Below are 27,592 nucleotides of genomic sequence, written 5' to 3'. Positions count from 1 at the left end.
ACTGTTTGAACCACTACATCTAACAAAATCAGAAGTCTAACTACATCTGCCTCCACTTTCCGAGGCCCAGATAAACTTTATAAAATGTTATAATTCCAAGATCAATAATATTTACCATATACTTACTATGTTTTAATTATTATGGTTTACATTATAAAGAACATAAATTTTTCAAAAGGCATTGGTGCCACAAATTCTGCCATTGGTTACTCTTTTATTTCCTCTTTTTAGGCTAGAGAGAGATAGAAAAGAAAAGAAAAAATATAGTTTGTAGTGTAGTAGATTAATTTCCTTAGGGGCTTTATTTTTTATCTCTTCCTGGATCTATACCTTTTGTTTTTTAACTTTGCAAGTCTTTCCCATTCTGATTTTGATCTTGCTCATGTGAATTGCCTTGGTCAATGGAATTCTAAATACAATCAGAGATTCGATAAAGCATTTGCACAGTTTTGCTTGCACTTTTTTCCTTCTGCTATCATCGCGAAAAAGGTATACCAACAAGATTCCGCATAGGTCAGTCAACTTAACCTCAGCATCTTGACAGAGGCCTGTAACATTAACCAACAGCCAGCTGACCTATGGACATGTGGACAAATGATGTTAATATTAGCAGACTAACATCCAACCACCCTAGATTCATGATCAATGGATACTATTAGTGTATGCCACTGAGGCTTTTTTTCTTATAGAGAATTATTATGGCAATAAATGCTTAATACAAATAACACTAAATTGTAGCCTAAATTTTGTGGGAGTGTCTCAAAATTTAGGTTCCTCTGAGGACTGAATCAGAAAATGCATGATAATCCTGTACTTAATAATCTTCAAAAGTTTTTTTTTATCATCCTCTTCTTCTTCTCCTTCACAAATTACCATAGAATCTTTTAAATTTAAAATAATATATGTGAACACAAATAAGAGTGTTAGATAAATAGCAAAGCCAGTCATAAAGATATGTTTAATTGAAATAAATGTTAACATAAGCACACATAAGCTGATGCATTCATATGTATAAACAGACATACATATGTCACCAAACTTCTAGTTTTAGGGACACATTTTCCTCCAGATTTTAGGTAGAATATTTCAGCCACCTACTTTTCTGATGCCAATAATCACTGGCAATCTTGTTTCACTAATTCATCTCTAGTGACTGTCATTTTTTTCTTATTTTCTTCTTCATATTCAGGATATATCTCTTTTCTTCATCCTTCCATAGTGCCCTTATATAAATGAAACATATTGAATGTTTCCAGATGGCAGAGTGTAATTACAACAAAGGACATAACACATTCTTAAATTCTTCCCATTCTAGAAAGATACCTGTATTTTCACATCAAAGGAATTATGTCCCTGCCCCTCTATCATTTTATTGGTTCCTTTTTTAAAAGATTTTATTTATTTATTTGACAGACAGAGATTACAATAGGCAGAGAGAGAGAGAGAGAGAGAGAGAGAGAGAGGAGGAAGCAGGCTCCCTGCTGAGCAGAGAGCCTGATGCAGGGCTCAATCCCAGGACCTTGGGATCATGACCTGAGCTGAAGACAAGGCTTTAATCTACTGAACCACCCAGGTGTCCCTTGGCTCTTTTTCTTATCTTTTTTATCATTATAAATTTCCTCATTTACCAAGCACTATACCCACAAATCTGCAGCTACTGTGAACAATTCCCCAACATAGTTATAGTTATTTTTTTAACACAAAACAATTTACTTTGATTGTTTGTTTGCTTTTCCCCTTTATTTCTGACCTTTTCCCAGAGTGAGTAATGTTTGGTTTGGTGAGTAATTCAATTCACTTTTCACTGGCTTATCAGAATATTTCTAAAACAACCATAACAACAATAACAACAAAAATCCTTCTGCTCTTTCTACCTGAAATTCTACATGACTATTCAAAAACTTATTTAAATGACATATATGTGTACAAATGTGTATGTGTCTATGTGTGCATGTGTGTGTATGCATGTATACATTTAAGAGATATTTAAATATATGTATATGTGTATTGGGTATAAAAATTTAGAGATAATTCAATGTATTTATGATATCAACTCTTCTAGTACATGGTGACTAAGGTATTGATGAATAATTAAAAAGATGTAATTAAGCAAAACAGTCTTGTTTGGTGCTATTTAGATAGAATTCTTAGGTTGTTATAGTCACATTGTATTTTGGTTGTCTTCTCTGTTCATCTCACTATGTATGTGTGCATATATATATATTTTTCATTTTTGCATGTGCTTTTAATTTCAAATACAAGAAAGTACCACATCTAAGAGTTTAATCTTTTAACTTGAGATGAAGAAAGCCATCTATGCTTATTCTGGGGACAGATGAATGATTGTTCTACCATAAGAGATAGGTTAAGATTTTTATTTTAAAAAGTTGATAAATAAGAGTTTGATAAAATGGCCTCAATTAGAATATACCAAGAGCATATTAGCATGTATGTATCTAAGCACTACTGTTGATTTTCAGTTACTTATTAAAGATAAAATCTAGTGTAATGAACATTAGTCATTTCAGTTTTTGCTGCCCTTTCTTTGACTCATGCTTTTACATTTTAGAATTCTAATTTATTATTGTTATATATGAGGATACATTTCACAGTCTCATGATTCTTAAGTCTGTTAATTAGATGTTTTAAGAAATATTGGTTCTATACAACTTTCACAAAATTTTTCTGTGGGATTTTTAGTTATATCCATCTTATGGTTTCATAATTATCATGCCATTGAGTAAAGGGAAAAATAATGCAGCTATGGTATTATGTAGAACATTTTTTCTTAACTACCAAGGAGGCTCTGGGGAATGGCTATACAATGGAGTCAAAGAGGAGATGGAGGAAACCGGAGGATGCTGGGGAGAGGTGAAGGTCAGCTCAGTGCTCTCTCTAGTAATAACAACAAGAAGAATATTATAGCTGTTTTATAAAATGAAGGTAAGTAAGAATTTGGGTCCCTCAGGTCTTAACGATTTGGAGTAAAATGTCTTTAAAAGTATTCAAAATCGGGACGCCTAGGTGGTGCAGTTGGTTGGACGACTGCCTCCGGCTCAGGGCGTGATCCTGGAGTCCCGGGATCGAGTCCCACATCAGGCTCCCAGCTCCATGGGGAGTCTGCTTCGCCCTCTGACCTTCTCCTCGCTCATGCTCTCTCACTGTCTCTCTCTCTCAAATAAATAAATAAAATCTTTAAAAAAAAAAAAAATATTCAAAATGAAGGCACCTGGCCAGTTCAGTCAGTAGAGAGTATGACTCTTGATCTTGGTGTTGTGAGTTCAAGCCCCATCTTGGGTGTGGAGATAACTTAAAAATAAAATCTTTAAAAAAGAAAATATTCAATATGAAAAGCTCTGAACTATAATTTGGTACAAAGCAAGTAAAACATACACATTGATGATGTCTTATCATCCTCAAAAATCAAGGCTTACTACAAAGGAGTCTGGCAATAAATAGGAAAGACAATGTGGCTCAGTTGGAAGATTTTCAATATACTAAGTGAAGATTCAAGTCAGAGCTGTAAATGGCAATGACTCCTCAAAGCCAGGCAATGACTGGGGGAAAAAAAAAAAAAAGACAACATTACTTTGTTTATTTATGAATTGTTACACTTGTTCTTTTTCTAAGGCAGGGTGAGAACAAGCTGATCTCTGAAAGTTAATTCCATATCTAAGATTGTCAAACTTTAGTTATGAGTATTCCTTATATACAGAGGAAGGAACATCAGAATAACATCAGACCTATCCACAGAAACCTAGCAGGCCAGAAAGAGCTGGCAAGATATATTCAGGGTACTAAATGAGAAGAACTTGCAGCAAAGAATACTTTATCCAAACAGGCTGATGCAGAATGGAAGGAGAGATAAAGAGATTCCAGGACAGACAGAAACTGAAAAAATATGTGACCACCAAGCCAGCCCTGCAAGAAATATTAAGGAGGATACTGTAAACAGAGAGAGACCCCAAGAGTCACATAGACCAGAAAGAAACAGAGACAATCTATAGAAACAGGGACTTTACAGACAATACAATGACACTCAATTCATATCTTTCAATAGTTACTCTGAATGTAAATGGGCTATATGCTCCAACCAAAGTCATAGTGTGGATTAAAATAATAATAATAATAATAACCATCTATATGCTGTCTACAAGAAACTCATTTTAGACCTACAGACACTTCCAGACTGAAAGTGAGGGGGTGGAGAACCATTTACCATGCTAATGGACCTCAAAAGAAAGCTGGAGGTAGCAATATTCATATCATCAAATTAGACTTTAAAACAGAGACAGTAGTAAGTGATATAGAGGGACATCTTATCATACTTAAAGGGCTATCCAACAAGAAGATCTAACAATTATAAATATAAATTTTTAAGTCACCAATATGGGAACAATTATATAATTGTATAATTATATATAGCTATATAATTATATAATTTATATAAACCAATTAATAACCAAATTAAAGAAACATATTGATAACAATACATTAGTAGTAGGGTACTTCAACACTCCACTCACAGCAATGAACAGATCATATAAGCAGAAAATCAACAAAGAGACAAAAGCTTTAAATGACACACTGCACCAGATGAACTTCACGGATATAGTTGGAACATTCCATCTTAAAACAACAGAATACCCATGCTTCAGAGCACATGGAATTTCCTCCCAAATAGATCACATACTGGGTCACTAATCAACTGATACCAAAAGATTGAGATGATTCCTTGCATATTTTTTAGACCACAAGGTTTTGAAACTGGAACTAATACAAGAGGAAATTTGAAAAGAACTTAAACACATGGAGGTTAAAGTGCATCCTGCTAAAGAATGAATGGATCAACCAGGAAATTAAAAAAGACATTAAAAATTTCATGGAAACTAATGAAAATGAAAGCACACAGGTTCAAGACCTCTGGAATACAGCAAAGGTGATCCTAAGAGGGAAGTACATAGCAATAAAAATCTCTTCCAAAAAAAATTAGGAAAATCCCAAATACTTATATCTGAAGGACCTGGAGAAAGAACAGCAAATAAAGCCTAAACCAAGCAGGAGAGAAATATAAGGTTTAGAGCAAAAAATCAATGAAATAGAAACCAGAAGAACAGTAGAACAGGTCAATAAAACTAGAAGCTGGTTCTCTGAAAGAATTAATAAGATTGATAAACCTCTGTCCAGACTTCTCTAAAAGAAAAGAGAAAGGACACAAATTAATAAAATCATGAATGTAAGGGGAGAGATTATGACCAACAGCAAGGAAATACAAACAATTTTAAGGACACATTTTGAGCAACTACAAATTAGGCAATCTGGAAGAAATGGATACATTCCTGAAAACAAAAACTACCAAGATTTAAACAGAATGAGGTAGAAAATCTTGAACAGACCGAACAGACCAGTAACCAGCAAGGAAATTGAAGTAGTAATAAAACAACAACAACAACAAAAAAAAAAACCCAAAACAAAACAAAAAAACTTCCCCCAAAACAAGAGTCTAGGGCTAATTGGCTTTCCAGAGGAACTCTACCAAACTTTTAAAGAAGAAATAATATCTATTCTACAGAAGCTGTCTCAAAAAATAAAAATGGAAAGAAAAATTCCAAACTCATTCTATGAGGTCAACATTGCCTTGATCCCCAAAACAAAAACCCTGTCAAGAAAGAAATTACAGACCAATATCCATGATGAACATGGATGCCAAAATATTCACCAAGATACTAGCTGATAGGATCCAACAGCACATTAAAAGGATTATTCACCACAACCAAGTGGGATTTATTCCTGTGCTGCAAAGTTGGTTTAACATTCTCAATCAACTTGATGCCTCACATTAATAAAAGAAAGAACAAGAACCATACAATATCTCAATTCTAGCAGAAAGAGCATTTGACAAAATACAGCATTCTTTATGATTAAAACTGTTTAAAGTATAGGGATATAAGGAACATACTTCAATATCATTAAAAAAATCTACAAAAAGCTTACAGTGAATATCATTCTCAATGGGGAGAAACTGAGAGCTTTTACCCTAAGGTCAGGAACACAACAGGGATGCCCACTCTCACCGTACTGTTCAACATAGTACTAGAAATCTTAGCCTCAGCAATCAGACAAAAAAAAATAAAAGTCATTCAAATTGGCAAAAAAGAAGTCAAACTCTCTTTGCAGATGACATGATATTTTATGCGGAAAACACAAAAGACTCTACCCCCAAATTGCTAGAACTCATATAGCAATCCAGCAACGTGGCAGGATATAAAATCAATGCACAGAAATTAGTTTTTATTACTATACATTAAAAATGTGCCAGAATAAAGATAAATTAAGAAATCAATCTCATTTATAATTGCACCAAAACCCATAAGAACCCTAGGAATAAACAAAAACCAAAGAGGTAAAAGATCTGTACTCTAAAAACTACAGAACACTTATGAAAGAAATTCAAGAAGACAAAGAGATGGAGAGAGATGGAAAAACATTCCAAGCTCATGGATTGGAAGAATAAACATTGTTACAATGTCTATGTTGTCCAAAGCAACCTATACATTCAATGCAATCCCTATTAAAATACCATTGACATTTTTCATTTCAATTGGGACAAACAATTCTAAAATTTGTATGGAACCAGAAAAGACCCTGAATAGCCCAGAGAAAGTTGAAAAAGAAAACCAAAGCTGGTGGGCATCACAATACCTGACTTCAAACTATATTATAGAGGTGTGATCAAGACAGCATGATATTGCACAAAAACAGATGCATAGATCAACAGAACAGAATAGAGAGCCCAGAAGTGGACCCTGAACTCTATGGTCAACTAATCTTCAACAAAGCAAGGAAGAATAGCCAATGGAAAAAAATACAGTCTCTTCAATAAATTGTGCTGGGAAAACTGGAGAGCCACATATAGAAGAATGAAACTGGATCATTCTCTTACACCATACACAGAGATAAACTCAAAATGGATGAAAGACCTAAGTGTGGACAGGAATCCATCAAAATCCTAAAAGAGAACATCAGAAATAACCTCTTCAACCTCAGCAACAACTTCTAGCAAGACATGTCTCTAAAGGCAAGGGAAACAAAATAAAAAATTAACTATTGGGAATTCATCAAGATAGAAAGCTTTTACACAACAAAAGAACCAATTAAGAAAACTAGAAGGCAACCCTCAGCATGGGAGAAGATATTTGAAAATGGTCTATCAGATAAAGGGCTGGTATCTGAGATCTATAAAGAATTTATCAAATTCAACACTCAGAAAGTAAATAATCTAGTCAAGAAAGGGCAGCAGACATGAACTGACATTTTAAAAAACAAAACAACAAACAAACAATCAAAAACATACAAATGGCCCATAGACACATGAAAAAAATGCTCTGCAGCTCTTGCCATCAGGGAAATGAAAATCAAAATCACAATGAGATACCACTGTATGCCAGTTAGAATGGCTAAAATTAAAAAGACAAGGAACAACAAATGTTGGGAAGGATGTGGAGAAAGGGGAACCCTCTTACACTGTTGGTGGGAATGCAACCTGGGACAGTGACTCTGGAAAGCACTATGGAGGTTCCGCAAGAAGTTAAAAAAATAGAGCTACTCTATGACCCAGCAATTGCACTACTAGGTATTTACCCCAAAGATACAGATGTAGTGAAAGAAGGGGTACCTGCACCCCAATGTTAATAGCAGCAATGTCCACAATAACCAAACTGTGGAAGGAGCCAAGGTGTCCTTCAGCAGATGAATGGATAAAGAAGATGTGGTTCATATATACCATGGGATATTATTCAACCATCAGAAAGGATGAACACCTACCATCTACTTTGATGAGGATGGAAATGGAGGGCTTTATGCTAAATGATGTAAGTCAATCAGAGAATGACAATGATTATATGGTTTCACTTATATGTGGAATATAAAGGATACTGCAGATGATCATAGGGAAGGGAGGGAAAACTGAAAGGGAAGAAATCAGAGAAGGAAACAAATCATGAGAAACTATAGACTCCAGGAAACAAACTGAGAGTTATGGAAAGGGAAGTAGCAAGGGGAATGAGGTATCTGGGCGACGGGAATTAAGGATGGCATGTGATGTGATGAGTACTGGGTGTTATATGCAGATAATGAATCATTGAACAGTAAGTACATAAAAAACTAATGATGTACTATATGTTGGCTAATTGAATTTAAATTAAAAAGAATTATATTATAACATAAACAGGATGAAGATTTTATTTTTTTCTTAGAGTTTGGGACCAAATAGTAACTCTATATCTTTCCTAGTGTTTACCATTTGAGAATATCATGATTGTTTTATGAAAATAATGATTTCTCTTAGCTATGCATCAGTCAAATTAAGTTGCAATATTTTATTCTAACCTCTTTATCAGAGAATTTTGGAATCTATGAAGAGTCATTAACCTGTAAATGTCCATAAATGAATAAAATTATGTGCATAATAAAAATAAAATAAAAAATAAAGTGATAATATTCCTTCTCAGGAAATTTCCCTCCCAAATATTAATGTGATATTGTAGAACATAGATTATCTTCTCTATATAGACATATAATATCTGGGTTGCAAGAGGCATCAGATTCCTTTGCAAAGAACTTGAGATGTACATTTCATAAGCCAGTGTGATAGATTCTGGATATTAGGTATTGATCAGTTTTTTTTTTTTTCCAGGAGATTAAATTTGCTCATTCTTCAATCCATGTAAGGTTTCAAACTGTTGATTTTAGGCTTACCTTTTTAGGATAAATTTCCTTATTAAGTAACAAAGCATCACTAGGTTTTTTCAAATGTTTGATGTTTTTACCCAGTAATTTTAATTAAAAAAAGTTAAGCAAAAAATAATGAACTACAGAGATCCAAACACATTTCTATATCATAAGGATTATAAAAAGCTTTATTAAAAAAACAAACCAACAAACAAATGAACAAAAGGACACTTAGGATATACTCCAGCAATATGCCTGCTCATGCATATTTTATGTTCATTAGAACTTTCACAAAAATCTGAATGAGTTGCATAAGTAAATAATCAATATGTCTGAAGAGAATGGGATCTGTCCGCTAACAGTTTTTCCCAAGGAGAGAGCATTCCTTCACAGCCTTTCTTGGTCATGGGTGAACTCGGTTGTTAATGGTCTGTGAATGGCATCATTGATACTCTCCTGGGGACAGGCCTAGTTGCTAATAATTTCTACCATGCAAATATGCTCATTGACCTACAATGGGGATGAAAGTGCAGCCTTCTGGAGCTGTTCGTAGCAATTAAACTCAGTGCCCAGGGTGGATAATTTCTACCATTAGAACAAGGAAGTGGCTAAAGCTATGCTCTGCCTTTGTCTCACATCCTGCAATTTCTATTGCTTTTCTCCTCAAACTCTGTGTCAAGTGACTTCTTCTAACGGTTTCCAGCTGAGACGATGTGTCTACATCATCCCATGTATGAAATTAGGTAGTTTAGAAAATAATGATACCAATGGGAATACAATGCAACTTTACTATACATTAATGCCTTCATTTTTGGTGTACTTTCCCTAGAACCACAAAGGTGTGTAGGTGGAAATGATAGTTTAATAGAATTGTATACAGACTCTAAACTGCAAGAGAGCCAGAAGAGAAGTCAGAAAGGCTTTTTACCCCTCCTCAGATTAACTTACTACTATTCTTTGTTGAGTTATGCTAATATATACAATGCATTATTCCTAATTATGTATCTTGTTTTAAAAGTTTGTTAAAGTAATAACATACTCCTCAAAGCCTAACCCCAAGCTAAAGAATAAAAATAAATAAATAAATAAAATAAAAATACACCCACTCTTATTGAAGAAGTTAAAAAGTGTAAGAAAAAAGTATGTGTGTTTCCTGGTTCTGGTTTCCTTTTCAGCTGTCAGAAGAGATTGGCACAGAGTCTCATGTGCATTTGTTCTATATCTTTTAAATGCCAGAAATTGCACCCCCTTAAAAAGTATTTTTTTATTTACCAGAGCCATTAATAATATGTATGAATGTGTATTTTAGAATAGAAAATTAATACAAATATTAGTTGTCTGAAAAAATTAGTATACTTTAAACCTACAAAAAATTTATGTTTCATTAAATGATCAGAAGAAATACATTGTACTTAAAGTATATTTGTTGGTGTTATTGCTTTTTCATTTTCATGGAATGGTGCTTGCAAGTAAGGAATATTAAAAATTTGCTAGAAAAAGAATTAATAGTTATTAAATCTATTAATTTTTGTAGTGGAAAAAATCAGATCTCCAGAACATAAAGAGAACTACCTTTTTGAAAAACTTGGGTAGCCATTAATAAAGGCCTTGATTTTAGTTGTAATTCTTAGTTTTCCTTAACAAGAGCCAAACCCAATATCTCCAGAATTTCTGTTTGAACAAACTGTTTTTGTTTTTGTTTTCATTTTTAAAACTTCTTATTTAGCAAAAAAATAACATTGGCATTTGAGGGACTGATGGTAAATTCTTATCAATAAACTGTTTGAAAAATAACATTTTGTGTTCTAAATTAAGACAAATTATTGTTTTTACATTTTATTGTTTTTCTATGTCTCTTATCAAAACCCAGCCTACTTTATTTATGTTTATTGCATTTATTCTTTTTCTACCCTTCTCAAATGTAACCTTCACAAAGGCATGGATTTTGCTTACTATGTTAAATTGTTCATCCTGGAACCGAGACCAATTCCTGGGACATAAGAGTGCTCAGTATGAAACATAGAAAGAATGTGTCAATGAGGATCCTTTGGAATCTCAGCCGACTTTTTATTTCACATGATAGATACTATGTGTCTTGTAAAAAAAACTTTTTTTTTTTTTTTTTTCTTCTTTGACCATTGGGAAGCTAAAGATCAAATACTTGTTACATATCCAGCAAGTATGGAGCACAAATTGAATGCATTTTGGACTTCATAATGTCCTTTCTCTTATTTTCTTTATGCTTTCATTCTCACAAATATTTGATGTGACTTTCACATTGTTATTTTTGGATATGCAAAAGGAATAAAATAAAAGGAAGCAAATAAGAATAGAGAGACATGGGACACCTGGGTGGCTCCATCTGTTCAGCCTCTAGCTCCTGATTTCAGTTGAGTTCATGATCTCATGTGTTCTGAGATCGGCCCTGCATCAAGCTCCATGGTTATGTTCCACCTTCAGCAGGGAGTCTGTTGGAAATGTTCTTTCTGCCCCTCCCCCAACTCATGCATTCGCTTTCTCTCTGTCTTCTCTCTCAAATAAATAAATAAATAAATATTATTTAAAAAAAAAAAAAGAACAGGGAGACATAGGGAAGTTAAATGGGAGAAATTTGTGAAGAGAAGGAAACTAAGAGGAAGTACGTTGTCAGTGAAGAAGAAAGAAAAGATTTGGGAACAATTCCTTAATTAGAAAGATTGAAGATCCAGAATATGTAGCAAATATTTCTTATTTAATGTGCTATATTCTGGATAAATACAAATCTATCATGGCTGAGTGTACTTTGCTTAAATTCTGTAAGACTTGTAGAGCTTTCTAGCTCACTCTGTCTCCCAATCAACCAACTAGGCAATAAGATAAGATGAAATAAAATAATTTACATTTAAGTATGAAGCTCATATCTAATGTAGTAATTTTTTAAAATTATGAGTAATAGTAGAAATAATTTATTGTTTTATAACAAATCTAGAAAGAGTAAGAGACACAGGCATAATGCAGGGAGATTCTGCAGAGAATGGAGTGATTATCCAAACAATCTCATAGCAATGAGTGGACAGCAAATAGTCAACTATTGGGTTGATGGGAAGAGCTAAAGCTGTCCTCCAAACACAACCATCAATAGCTTACAGGAACAATAATTCAGAAGATGTTTGAAGGCTTAAAATGCAGCTGAACAGTAGGCTACTCTAAAGAACTGTATTTTGTTCCCCCTCAGGTTTCTGGAAACAGAGCAATTCTGGTATTTGATGAACTATGGTTAAAGGTTAACACATTAACACAGGAAACACAATCACTAGTCTAAAACTTTCCTTGAAAAACTTTTGAGAGGGTAAAAACTGTTTCTTATCATTTGTTCCCTCACATAAATTCTTCTCTTCTTGAAATCTAAAAATACAAGACTTAATGAGAATCTACACTAATTGAACTCATCTACTCATGAAACAAGCACATCAATACTAGATCAACCCATTCCTTTTCCCTATTGGCCTTATCTACATGATTTTGCATCACAGTACTTAATGGGGGTAGACTGGAAAATGCCTAGTTAAATTTCCTGCCTTCCTCTGCCCTGCTCTGTGTCTTGGGAGACATACTATTAGAGACTGCATCAGCTGGGTGTCTTTGCCTTCTGGCTTTGAGATGGATTTGACCAAAAAGCAGAAATGGCAAAAGATTAGATGAGAGAAGGAAAATAAAGCCAGGTTGTTTATTTTCTTACTTATTTTTAGTCTGAGTTTTATAAGGTCCAAATGTGTTTCAACTATGTCTTCCATTAAGTAGTCATCCTTACCATATGCCAGCTCTCATTGGACTCTGGTGATGCCCCCCACACTTCCCTCCATTCCTTCAGGGTTAGGAGGCAATGATGGTTTTATGCAATTGCTAGAACCTACATGCCTTAAAATCCCTTGTTGGTTGCTATACCCAGTTCACATTGTATTAAAAGTCCCTATTAATTTGTCTTCAAATAGTCAGCTTCTGTGTCCTTTCATGATGTAAAGGTAATATATGTAAAAAATCCATTCTAGCCTGTGACCTGTGTCATGTTGGCCTTAACAAACCAGATTTGGAAAGCCATGCAAGAAAGAATAATTACATCTTTGGTTCCATAGTATCATTAGGAAACAAATGAGAAAAAGTGATATTATAAATTTTTGTAATTTTTAAAATAACTTTACATATACATCATGGCTTTTTAAGTAAAAACTGTAAGATTATAAAAGTGATCGTCTGCCTCCCAACTATGGTGAGGCAAATTCCAAGAAATACTTCAATACTTCTAAATATGTACAAGAGTATGTTTCAATAAGTATTACTTCTCTTTAAAAATCATGTTCTTCTGATTTTTTTCATGTACATACCTATCATCTAAGAACATGTGGTTGTTGGCAGAACATGTCAAGGAATGCTCAGAGTTAGAGGTTCTCACTGTCCCTCCTTCCCTCCCTTCCTCTCCACTCCCCTCCTTTCTTTTCTTCCCACTTATCCTCCCTCCCTCTCCTTTAATTATTAAAGGAATCCTCTGACAAGTACTGAAAGGAATGTGTCAAGGCTTAGATTAACACTAATGGAAATCAGCATGCCAATACTGTGCCCAAGATGTCAGGGAATAATATTCTGCTCTCCTCCTATGCTCCACAACAAGCCCAAGGCTTCCCTGTCTATATCTATTTGGTTTGGAGATAAAAGGCCTAGACTTGAATCTGATGTTAATCTTAGCAGCTTTCTGGTGTTGAGTTATTTATTTCATGTTTCTAACCTTCTTTCATTAGCAATAAGGGAATGATAATAACTGCACTGCATTCTTCTAAAAAGCATAACATCTAGACAAAACACTTATCATCTGGAAGTATTATATAATTATTACTGATCTCATTTATTTTACTTTATTGCTAGAAGTATAAAATATGTGACCTGGCAGAAGAACATCTAATTGGTAGAGAACTGCATTTTCTTTTCTAGAGCCAGGTTTCTGGCTTTAAGTTAATTAATTTCAGTTTGCATTCCTCCCAGCATATTCCAAATTACTGTCATGGTCCATCTATGTCTGATAGGCCAGAATGCCTTTGGCCTTTTGATTTTTAATGGCATCTAAGTTCTTTAAAATCCTGTAAGTATAAAGATTTCTTTATTTTGTATTATATTAGAAATTATGCTTTGAACTATAAGGAATACAGAAACCTCTTAATTGTGTCTCTTCTTACATTTTACAGTATATACTTATGCTTAGTTATAAGTTTTGTTTAGTTTTATTTTTACTTTCAAAATGATCTCTCTTATAACTGGAAATCAGTATATCTTCTGCTAATTCACTTAATAAATAGTAGAGTTGGTACGAGTACTGACTGTGAGGATGTTTATTTTTCTACTGATTTATCTTTTTTGCGTGTGTGTGGAGAAATTTCCATCTCAAATAAATACAAATGTCAATATAATATAAATACAAATCAATCCTTAAGTGAAATGATTCAACAGAGGAGGGTCAAAGAAAAAAATTATATTCAGTCTGGTTGTTTGTATTTTATACAATCATTAAAAATTTATTAAACCTTAATTTTGTTTTGAGAGGTAGCAGCAATATAAAAAGCAGTAATAAAACCAATGGCAAGTCATTTGAAGGTGAGATTTTATATGGAATAAAAATTGCTGTATTGGGTATTGAAAATAACTTGACCTAGTAATGATAAAAATTAATTATTTTTAATAATTTCAAATAAAAGAAGAAAAAAGGGTGCAAAAAAAATCTAGGGATTTAAAATATTGCAATTGAATTTTTCCAGAAGAACAATGCTTTTTCCTAAGAAACATTGTTGTTTTACCTTGTTGTAAGAGAGAACAAACAGAAACAACTAAGATAGATTGTGTAAAAGTGCTTCAGAAAAAAAAAATAAAAGTAAAAATGAAACATTTTTCTTCATATGTGACACAGATTTCTAGTTTAGAACTTGACTCAGTATTATTTCAACATGACTTGTGAAATGTTATTCTAAAGGTGCACAAGACTAATTTTCATTGAAGTAGCAGACCATATTTTAATCCAGAAAAGACTTTTTTTTCCTACATAACACATTTATAAGATGACTTTGATTTCTTCTGAGCATTTTCATTCATAAAGTTTTCCTTGTGCTGGTTTATAACTCTTCTCCTCTTCTCTCTCAACCTCCCTATCCTCCTTCCCCAAGCACAGACAATACTCATAATCTGCTTTATGCCATTATAGATTACTATAATTTTCTAGAATTTTATGTAAATAGAATCATAAACTATATAATCATTTTTCCTTGTTCCTTCATGGACCATAATTGTTTTAAAATTCTTTCATATTGTTCCATGTGTCAATATTGCATTCAATTTTATTGATGAGTAGTGTTTTACTATATTGATATGCCATAATTTGTTTATTCACTAAGCTTTTTATAGACATTAGGTTGTCTACAATTTTTAGCTACTAGAGATAAAACTGTTATGAAGTCTTGTTTAAGACTTTGTATGGATGTAAAGTTTAATTTCTCTTGGATAAAAACCAGGATATAGAATGGCTGGATCATTTTTTTAAGAAACTGACAAGCTTTCTTCTCCAAAGTTGCAATACCATTTTACATTTCTACCTTTAGTTTTTGAAAGTTAGGTCTTATTTTAAGCTATGTGAAGGCATGGAGAAAACACTTAGTCTAGGGTTACTTTTGGACCACTACTGAGGAAAAACCTTTCTGAGCACTCTACTTGATTCCCAATCAGTTAAGCATTTTTCTACTCTAGCTGATGGGAAAAGAAACTATTCTTGGCTACATGTGAACTTCTGTGATTGTTCTCTTTTATTCTTCCAGGTGATTTTTCCCCCCAGATTCAGATACTTTCCCAATATGCATGCAGTGATTAGCTTTCAACTAGATACTTGAGGACTCTTGGCAGATGCCCAGTGCTCTTTCTCTGTGCAGCTCTTTCTTCTCTAGGTGCTCTGTTCTGTGAAATATACCACTTCACACTTCTTGGACGACAAGTTCCATCTTCTCAAGTCAATGAGACCTCTGGCCCCTGCCTTATTTCCTCTCCTGTGTCTGTAAGCATTCAAAATTTCTCCAGATAAAAAGTTCTGGCAATTGCTAGCTCACATATTTTGTTTTAGGGAAAATATATGTTTCTTTTTTTTTTTTTTTTTTTAATTACATCTTGGCTAGTTGCTGAAGTCTCCATGGTTTTGATTCTTTCTCCTTTTCTTTCTTTCTTTCTTTTTTTTTTTTCTTTCCTCCTTCCTTTCTTCTTTCTTTCCTTTTCTTTCTTTTAAAATTCATTGTCTATTTCTGTTACCTGAAGCAAGTGTTGGTGTGGTTGCTGTATTGAGTTAGAACATTTGAGAGTCAGAGGAATCAAATAAGAGTCCATACTCTCTTCAAGCACTAACTTTAAGATAACGCTAACACTTTTATTAATACACACCTTAAGAGAGTAGATGTCTGTGCAACTCTCTACAAAAGATAATAAGACGATAGCTTTTTCTACTGATTCCAATTCTTTAATTCTTACAAAAACATGTCTACTTCAGTGGAACATATCCTGGCTGTACACTGGAAATGCCCAGATTAGTTTTAAAATTGTCTCTTGATCCCACCCTTGAAATTAAATAAAAATCTCTGGGACTTAGACATCAGCATTAGTGTTCTTTAAAAACTTCCAAGGTAATTCTAATATATGTGAGAACTGCAGCCTAATCTATTTTGAGATATTGTGTGTGTCTATGTGCATCTATGTAAGAGTGTATATGTGTGTTTGTAAATCAAGGCTGAAAACAACAAAAAAAATGCTGTTAGATATGAATGACATCTTAAACCTACCATGAATTTATAGAAACACAGAAAATAATGAAATCAATTGTGATTGAGTATTTGAAGATACTTTTATTTCAGATTTTTTTTATAAGAACTGATGGGATTTTTCTCTAAGATAAATTGAAGGAAAGGAAATATATATCAGGGAATAGTATGACCAAATGCAATAGTGTCAAAATCCAGAGAGCACACTCAGGAAATATAGTATCTGGGTTTTAAAAAAAGAAGTGTGTATGTGTTTTGTATTTTGCATTTATGAGTGGCAGAGTAAAGAAAATTAGAAGCAAAGAATGACATGCCTTGTTGGTCCAACTTTAGAGTATATTGCATTTTATTTGATGGGGTTTTACTCTGTATTTTGGTAACAGATATTTATACAAAAATTAAGTCACATAAACATAGGTTAATGTCTTAAATGTGATATATTATGAGATTTGTTAGTTATGAATGTAGTTTAGGATGCATTTTTCCTATTGATTATACAGCAGTTTTGCAGATTGTCAGAGCTCATGAGAATATACTTAAGTAAATAGCAGAAAATGTGAATGTCAAAGCAAACCATATTTTCGTCTTTGCGTATTTATTCAATCATTCGCTTATTAAAATAGTAATTATTGAGCTATTTATGACATTTAGCTAAGAGCTACATAACATATTATCCTTTAATATGTAATACTTTAGTAAATAATTTGAGAAAATAATATCATGCAGTCTGATTGTTGTCACTAATCTCTATTCAATCATGTTATTATTTCTTAAGACTGATAAGAAAATTTAAATAATGAATAGATAAATTTAGAAAGTGAGTTGAATTTATTTTCAATAAATACAAAACATGCTAGTGTATTGTGATGAGAATTTTTTTTCAACTTGTACTATGCTTGCCTTGACTGTGTTAATTTGTGATCTATTCTTCAACAGAAAATTGCGATGAAATAAACAGTGAAATTTATTGACATATATTTGTTACCAACATAAATTATACTTATAACATGCAAAGGGGTTATGTATTTTCTCAGACAGACTGCAAAAGAATTAATCTAAATACCCATAGGTAAAATTTTACCCAGAGCAAAAATTTAAAAGTGAAAGTATCAGGTAATTTGGTTTGATTGTGACAATTTTGAGTGGTTAAATAGCACATATAATGGAATTCTCTGTTAAATATTGAGGGTGGGGACAATTCTGGGTATACTTTATAAAACTAAGAGAAGAGGATGGCAAGGAAACACACTGAAACACACTGTCTGATATAAAAAAGTCTGCAAGAGATAACAAAGTTAGATAAGTAGAATAATTTAAGGTAACCGAAAATATCCACTGTTTTATAAAATAGAAAATTGGAATTTTAAATATGGCCCAATCAGGCCATCAGGGACACTTATAGAAAGGACTCTATGGTGACAGGTTAAAGCAGGAACTACACAGCCGAACCTATGAGGGAAGAGTCAATAAGAGGATAATTAGATAGCTTTATCTCGAGGTGTTTTTTTTTTTTTTAAGATTATTTAAGCACATAATGGAACTTCAGTTTATATGTAGTAGACTTAAGTTATTCTCTTCTCTCTTTTTTTTTCTCCTAAGTATTCTTATTTTGCTTTTCTAACCTAAGCTAATGGTGGACTTAAGAGATAAAATCTCAAATGCCTCTTTGTCACAGATGAAAGGCTGTGGAACTATGGAAAATATTAAATTCATAAAGAAAATTAAGAAATACATGTCAGAAAACTTTGTATTCTACTTAGTATGTTGATTGCTAAGTTGTCTGCAGATAATTAATAATTCTAAAATTCATGTTCAGTACTCCTAAACCTAAATGCATAGTTCACCTAAACAACATTATGGATCAATATGATTTCACCCCAAAAAGTAGATGAAAATTTTTTAAAAAATTAATAAAAACCATATATACATAGTATGTGTCCAGTGTATGTATGTGTGTGTGTGTGTACATGTGTATATACACATATATACATATATACTGGTTTTAAAAAATACATATATACTGGTTTTAAAAAATATATTTTATTATTATTTTTTCTGAAGGTATTTATAACCTTTTATGGATACAAACAAATGAAAGTAAAATATCTCAATTTATAATTAATTTGCCTAGGTGATCACAAAGACAAATAGATGATTAATATTTAAATTTCAGTAGTCTGATTTTTTAAATAATTTTGATTTATTTTAGTTTATTTATGTAGAATTATTCTCAAAATATAATATTTATTTTTAACATTTTCTCTTCCAGGCTCAGCTTATTGTTATTTAAGCAAACATTTGAGTAATACCTCTTACATTAAAGATTATGAAAGGGAATTGTTAAGATGGTGGATAGTAAGAGGTCCCCATGTTTGCCTTGTCCCTGCAAAACAGCTAAATAAATATCAAAACATTCTGAAAACCCAAGAAATTGATCTGAAGATTGATAGAACAAACTGCACAACAGAGAGAGAGAAGGGGTCATACTGTGGAAGGTAAGAGGTGTGGAGACATTATTTGGGGAGGAAAAGAATCACTGGTGCTGTGGAGGGGAGGCACCCCTGATCATGGAAATAGAAGAGAGAGAGAGTGCAAGACAGGGCAGTGCACAATGGATTACACCAGAAAAAACACTTCTCCAAAACTACTGACTGGGAAAATGAAAGGGGCTGGTTACTCTGAGCTTTTATAACAAGAGGAGTTCAATGACTGGTTTTAAAAGTCTGCACCATGGCCGGTGTGGAGCTTGGCAGGTGCTGTGATGTTCCTATAGAGAAGGATAGCAGGGATCCAGAAGTTGACAGCATGATCAGAAGATCCCCAGGTACTCTCTGGGGGGGGCATTTCCCCCCTCCGGGAATGCATCTGAGAGAGGTAGCACTGCCTCTCAGGGGACTGAAGAGCTGACTGTGCAATCACATCATCCCTCACTTAACATAGGGATAGAGACAGCTGCTAAGGACAACTAACCTGGACACAGGTTTTTTGCAGCATTTCACTCTAAACTACCAAGTTCTGTGCAATTCGTGTAACTGTCCTTCTGGGACAAACCAACACCAGTCCCAGCTCAAGGGGACCCTCCCCTAGAGGACCAGTGTACATTCATGCCATGCTGGGTCTCTAAAGTTTGGAATTTTGAAACTTAGCTAGCCTGCTTAGGATAAAACACAGGTGTGTCAGTCAAATGTTCTGGACACCAACAGGGTGAAAGCAGGTATATGAGGGATGCCTAGGAAACATGAAGGGAGATTATTCATACTTCTGTGAGGGTTACTGAGACAACAGAGGGTGTGAACTCCCCTCTTCAGGGATGAGGGAGAGGGCTGTTGTCATTTTTCAACCCATTAGCATGGGTTGATTTCAGTGAGTAGCACAGTGCCCACAATGGTGACCTAAGCTGTTTACACTAAACCCTGTAGCCCTGCACTTTGCAAATGCTTCTTTACTAGAAGAAGTATACCTGAGAACCAGAGCAGCAGACCCGCCCCCCAGAAGATGAGCACAAACCCCCTGCATGCACTAAGTCTCCTGATGGTAAAACTGCAAAGTTTCATCTCTATTGGATATAGGATCAGATCTCTTTTAACAAGCAGACCAGAGCACACCTACTTAAAAATTGCCACACACTGGCAAGGGTACAAATACCCCACTTCAGGTAAGGAGAAGTCAGAAGACTAACTTCAGGGAAAGAGCAGCCAAAACACAACAGCAGAGTACACCAACCTATCAAAAATACTTCTTGACGTGCCAGACTCTGGACAGCATATGACTTCTTCATAAGACCATTACTCTCAGGAGCAGAAAATTTAACAGGCTTTCATAAAACTGATAAGAAGAGAGACCTAGACATAATGCCAAGACAGATGAATTCATTCCAAAAGAAAAAATAAGAAAAAAGTCATGGCCAGGGATCTAATCAAAACAGATATAAATAATATGCCTGATCCAGAATTTACAACAACATCATAAGGATACTAGCTGGGTTTGATAAAAGCATAGAAGGCCCCAGGGAGTCCCTTATCGTAGAGATAAAAGGCCTAAAATAGCTGAAATAAAAAGTGCTATAACCTGAGATGCAAAACTGACTGGATGTAATAACAACAAAGGTGAAAGAAAAAGAGGAATGAATAATTATATAGAATACTGAAGCTAAAAAGAAGAGGGAAAGAAAAATGTTGGATCATAAATGCTGACTCAGGGAACTCAGCCACTGCATAAAGCACAATAATGTTGGTATCAGAGGAATCCTAGTAGAAGAAGAAAGGGGAAAGGGGCAAAAAGTTTATGTAAGCAAGTTATAGCTGAAAAGTTCCTTATCTTGGGGAAGGAAACAGACATCCAAATCCAGGAGGTACAGAGAATTCCCATCAAAATGAACAAAAGCAGGCCAAAACCAACATGCTGTAGTAAAATTTTCAAAATACAGAGATAAGGGAAAACAAAACAAAACAAAACAAAACCAGCACCTCTAAAAGCAGCAAGGGAAAAGAAAGCCTTAGTTTATAAGTGAAGACAAATAGCATTAGCAGCAGACCTATCTTCAGAAACTTGGCAGGCTAGAAGAGAATAGCATGATATATCAATGTGCTGAATGAGAAAAATATTCAGACAAGAATACTTTATCTAACAAGGCTGTCATTCAGAATAGAAGGAGAGATAAAGAGTTCTTGGACAAAGAAAAACTAAAGGAGTTTGTGATTACTAAACAAAGCCTGAAAGAAATATTATAGGGAACTCTTTGAGTGAGGAAGACCAAACACAGCAAAGACTAAAAAGGAACAGAGAAAATCTCCAGAAACAACTTTACAGGTAATACAATGGCACTAAGTTCATATCTATCAATAATCACTCTGAATGTAAATAGACTAAATACTCCAAAGACATAGGGTATCAGAATGGATAAAAAAGTAAGACCCATCATATGCTGCAAAAGACTCATTTTAGATTTAAAGACACCTGCATATTGAATGTGAGAGGATAGAGAACCATTTATCATTCTGATGGATGTCAAAGAAAGCCAGAGGAGCCATACTTGTATCAGACATACTATATTTTAAACCAAAGACTGTAACAAGAGATGATGAAGGGCACTATATCATAATAAAGGGGTCTATCCAACAAGAAGATCTAATAATTATAAGCGTTTATGCTTCCATGTTGGGAGCACCCAGATATATATAATAATTAATAATAAACATAAACTCACTGATAGTAATATAATAATAGTAGGGGACTTTAACACCCTACTTACATCAATGGATAGATCATCAATGCAGAAAAATCAACAAAGAAACAATGGCTGTGTATGACACACTGTACCAGATGGACTTAATAGATATACTCAGAACATTCCATCCTAAAGTAACAGAAAACACATCATTTTTGAGTGCACATGGGACATTCTTCAAAATAGATCAGATACTGTGTCCAAATCAGGCCTCAACAAATAAAGACTGAGATCATACCATGCACATTTTCTGAACACAATGCTATGAAACTTAAAGTCAACCACAAGAAAAAAATTGGGAAGACCACAAATACATAGAAGTTAGAGAACATCTTACTGAAGAATGGATGGACTAACCAGAAAATAAAAGAAGAAATAAACAAACAAAAATACATGGAAACAAATGAAAAATGAAAACACAATGGTCCAAAACCTTTGGGATGCAGTAAAAGTGGACATAGGAGAAAGTATATAGTTATGCAGATGCACCTACAGAATCAAGAAAAAACCCAAATACACAACTTAACTTTATACATAAATAATCTAGAAAAAGAAGCAAATGAAGTCTAAATCCAGCAGAAAGGAAATAATAAAGATTAGAGCAAAATTAATGATATGGAAACAAGCAGAAACTACAACAGATCAGTGAACTAGGACCTGGTTCTCTGAAAGAATTAAATTGATAAAACTCCAGTCAAACTTTTCAAAAAGAAGACAGAAAGAACAGAAATTTAAAAAAAAAAATCACCAGTGAGAGAGGAGAGACCACAAGAAACACCACAGAAATACAAACAATTATAACAGAATATTAGGAAAAATTATAGGCCTTAAATGGGCAAGCTGGAATAAATGGATAAAATGCCTAGAAACATGTAAACTAACAAAATTAAAACAAGAAGATATATAAAAATTGAACAGACTGATGATAGCCAGAAAAGAAATTGAATCTGTAATCAAAAACCTCCCCCAAAACAAGAGTCTAGGGCGAGAAGGCTTCCCAGGGGGAATTCTACCAAACATTTAATGAAGAGTTAGTACCTATTTTTCTTAGACTATTCCAAAAAAATAGAAATGGAAGGAAAATTTCCAAACTCATTCTATGAAGCCAGCATTATCTTAATTTGAAAACTGGACAAAGATCCCACTGAAAAGAATTACAGGTCAATGTCCCTGATGAACATGGATGCAAAAATTCTCAATGAAATATTAGCAAATTGAATCCAAAAGTACATTGCAGGAATCATGCACAGCAATTAAGTGACATTTATTCCTGGGCTGTGAGAATGACTCAATATTCACAAATTAATCAAAGGGAAAATCCACAATAATAAAAGACGGAATAAGAACCAGGTGATTCTCTCAATAGATGCAGGAAAACAAAAAATAAAAACAACACTTGACAAAGTATAGCATCCATTCTTGATAAAAACTTTTAACAAAGTAGATTTAGGGAGACAATACCTCAATATGATAAAGGCCATTTGTGAAAGATCCGAAGTTAATATAATCCTCAATGGGGAAAACCTGAGAGCTTTTCCTCTATGGTCAGGAACAAAACAAATATGTCCACTCTTATCATTGTTATTTAACATAGTACAGAAAGTAATCAGACGACAAAAAGAAATAAAAGAATCCACATGGGCAAGAAAGAAGTCAAACTTTCCTTATTCACAGATGACATGATAATGTATATAGAAAACTCTGAAGAGTCCATCAAAAAATTGCTAGAACTGATTCACAAATTCAATAAAGTTGCAGGACACAAAATCAATGTACAGAAATCTGTTGTATTTTTATACACCAATAATGAAACTACAGAAAGAGAATCTATCCAATTTATAGTTGCACCAAAAAACATAAGATACCTAGGAATAAACCTGATCAAAGAGGTTAAAAATACTGTACTCTGAAAACTACAAAACCCTTATTAAAGAAATTAAAGATGATACAAAGAAATGGAAAAACATCCCATGCTCATGGATGGAAGAACAAATATTGTTCAAATATCTAACTATTCAAACCAATCTACACATTTATGGCAATCCCTATCAAAATACCTCCAGCATGTTTCACAACAAATCCTAATATTGTATAGAATCACAAAAGACCTTGAGTAACCAAAGCAATCCTGAAAAAGAAAAACAAAGCTGGAGACATCACTATTCTGGTCTCCAAGCTATATTATAAATTCTAGTCATCAAGACAGTATGGTACTGGCACAAAAACAGACACACAGATGAATGGAATAGAATAGAAAACCCAGAAATGGACCCACAACTATATGGTCAACTAATATTTGACAATGAAGGAAAGAATATTCAGTGGGAAAAAAGCAGTCTTTTTAAAAAATGGTGTTGGGAAAACTGGACAGCAATATGCAGAAAAATGAAACTGGACCATTTTATTACACCATACATAAAATTATAAATTCAAAATGGATGAAAGACCTAAATGTGAGACAAGAAACCATCCAAGGCCTAGAAAGCACAGGGAGCAACCTCTTTTACATTGGCTATAGAACTTCTTACCAGATAGGTCTCCTGAGGCAAGGGAAACAAAAGCAAAATGAACTATTGGGACTTCATCAAAATAAAAAAAGCTTCTGTACAGTAAAGGAGAAAATCGACAAACTGAAAGGCAGCTTTCAGAATGGGAGAATCTATTTGTAAATGACATATCGGATAAAGGCTTAGTATCCAAAATCTATTAAGAATTGTCAAGCTCAACATCCAAAAAACAAATAATCCCATTGAAACACGAACAGAAAAAAATGAATAGACATTTTTTTTTTCTGAAGAAAACATGCAGATGGCTAACAGACACTTGAAAAGATGGTCAACATTACTCATCATCAGGGAAATACGAATCAAAACTATAATGTAATATCACCTCATTGTTGGAATGGCTCAAATTAACAACACAGGATACAACAGATATTGGCAAGGATATGGAGAACAGGGAAGCTTCTTATTCTGTTGGTAGGAATGCAAATGCAAACTGGTGCAGTTTGCTTTCCTGGAAAACAGTATGGAGGTTTCTCAAAAAACTGATAATAGAACTACCTATAACCTTGCAATTGCACTACTAGGTTTTACCCAAAGGATACAAAAATACTGATTCAAAGGGACACATAGACTGGAATGTTTATAGCAGCATTAACAACAATAGCCAGATTATGGAAAGAACCCATATGTCTATTGATTAATGAACAGATGAAAAGAGGTAGAATATGTACACAACACAATATTACTCAGCCATCAAAAAGGATGCGATCTTGCCATTTAATGATGTGGATGGAACCAAAGTAAATTACGCTAAGCAAAATAAGTCAGTCATAGAAAGACAAATACCATATGATTTCACTCATATGTGGAGTTTAAGAAGTAAAAAAGATGAACATAGGGGAAGGGCAACAAAAAGAGAAAGAGGGAAGCAAACCATAAAAGACTCTTAACTATAGAGGACAAACTAAGGGTTGATGGAGGGAGGTGGATGGGGGGTGGGCTAAATGGGTGATGGGTATCAAGGAGGGCCCTTGTTTTGATGAGCACTGAGTGTTGCATTAAGTGATGAATCACTAGATTCTACTACTCCTGAAACTCAAATCACACTATATGTTAACTAACAAGAATTTCAATAAAAACTTGAAACATTAAAAAAAAGGAAACAATAAGAAAGCATGAAGGATTACAAATATGTTTTATGATTTCATTTATAAAAATATAACCATTTATATTATTATCAAACTAAGACCAGAAAAAGTCTACCAAATGACATCACTCATAAGTAAATACAAAAAAAAAATACTGACAAAGAATTCATCACCATATTTCAAGAATGATAAAACATGACCAAAATGGTTCAATGAAGTGATGCAAAGGTATGAAATACTAGGTAAACTAGTTATATACTAACCAAAGGAATAAGTAATTAAATAATTATCTTCAGAGATGTTAAAAATGCATTATACATTTTAGCATCCACTTCTGATTATATACAATGAAATAGAAATAAGAATAGGAGAGCCTGGGATGCTCAGTCAGTTAATCATCTTTGATTTTGTCTCAGGTCATGATCTCAGGGTCGAGACATTGAGCCCCACGTTGGGTGCTGTGCTGGGTGTGGAGCCTGCTTGGTATTCTCTCTCTCTCTCCCTCTCTCCCCCTCCACCCCCCTCTTTTTCAGAAAAAAGAGAGAAAAAAGGAAAAGAAAAAAAGAAAAGAGATAAAAGAAAAGGAAAGGAAAGAAAAGAAATGAGTAGATTGATATTTTGTTAATGTTAAAAGCAGAAGTCATAATCATAGTAATTGATGAGGTAAGAAACATTTACTTTATTATCTGGAACAATGCAGTGATCCCCATTTACTTTATTATCTGGAACAATACAGTGATCCCCATTTTAATCAATGTTTTTACATGTTATTCAAAAAAAATATTAAGCATAATACTCCATAGTATATATGGACCACATCTTCCTTATCCATCCATCCACTGAAGGGCATCTTGGTTCTTTCCACAGTTTGGCAACCGTGGCCATTGCTGTTATAAACATTGGGGTACAGATGGCCCTTCTTCTCACTACATCTGTATCTATGGGGTAAATACTCAGTAGTGCAATTGCAGGGTCATAAGGAAGCTCTATTTTTAATTTCTTGAGGAATCTCCACACTGTTCTCCAAAGAGGCTGCACCAACTTGCATTCCCACCAACAGTTTAAGAGGGTTCCCCTTTCTCTACACTTTTTTCAACACACATTGTTTCCTGTTTTGCTAATTTTGGCCATTCTAACTGGTGTAAGGTGGTATCTCAATGTGGTTTTAATTTGAATCTCCCTGATGGTTAGTGATGATGAACATTTTTTCATGTGTCTGATAGCCATTTGTATGTCTTCATTGGAGAAGTATCTGTTCATGTCTTCTGCCCATTTTTTGACATGATTACCTGTTTTGTGTGTGTTGAGTTTGAGGAGTTCTTTTTTTTTTTTTTTAAAGATTTTATTTATTTATTTGACAGACAGAGATCACAAGCAGGCAGACAGGCAGGCAGAGAGAGGTAGAGGAGGAAGCAGGCTCCCTGCAGAGCAGAGAGCCCGATGTGGGACTTGATCCCAGGACCCTGAGATCATGACCTGAGTCGAAGGCAGCGGCTTAACCCACTGAGCCACCCAGGTGCCCCAAGTTTGAGGAGTTCTTTATAGATCCTGGATATCAACCTTTTGTCTGTAGTGTCATTTGCAAATATCTTCTCCCATTCCGTGGGTTGCCTCTGTGGAGTACTATATCTCCATCAGAAAGGATGAATATCCAACTTTTGTAGCAACATGGACGGGACTGAAAGAGATTATGCTGAGTGAAATAAGTCAAGCAGAGAGAGTCAATTATCATATGGTTTCACTTATTTGTGGTGCATAACAAATAACATGGAGGACATAGGGAAATGGAGAGAAGAAGGGAGTTGAGGGAAATTGGAAGGGGAGATGAACCATGAGAGACTATAGACTCTGAAAAACAATCTGAGGGTTTTGAAGGGGTGGGGGGTGGGAAGTGGGGGATCCAGGTGGTGGGTTATTATGGAGGGCACATATGGCATGGAGCACTGGGTGTGTGCATAAACAATGAATTCTTTTATGCTGAAAAGAAATTAATAAAAAAATACTAAGCAAAAAAACTACTTATAAGAAAAAATATGAAAAATAGGAATAGGAAGGACATATTATATTTTACATACCATGTAATTCTTTCCCTGGGAGGGCCAAAAGAATCAATTGAAAATTTTTGAAAACAGTAAGAGAATTCAGGAAGATAGGTGAGTTTCAAAAATCAAT

General features: G+C 34.0%; 1 pseudogene; it reads left to right on the top strand.

The window, feature by feature from the left end:
* Window positions 1-19,271: 19,271 nt before the first annotated feature.
* The window catches only part of LOC122910026, a 57,241-nt pseudogene continuing 48,920 nt past the window's right edge, over window positions 19,272-27,592 (top strand).

Source organism: Neovison vison, chromosome 6 (assembly GCF_020171115.1).
Source record: "Neovison vison isolate M4711 chromosome 6, ASM_NN_V1, whole genome shotgun sequence".
NCBI classification, from domain to species: Eukaryota; Metazoa; Chordata; class Mammalia; order Carnivora; family Mustelidae; genus Neogale; species Neogale vison.
This window is presented reverse-complemented; position numbering and strand designations above follow the sequence as displayed.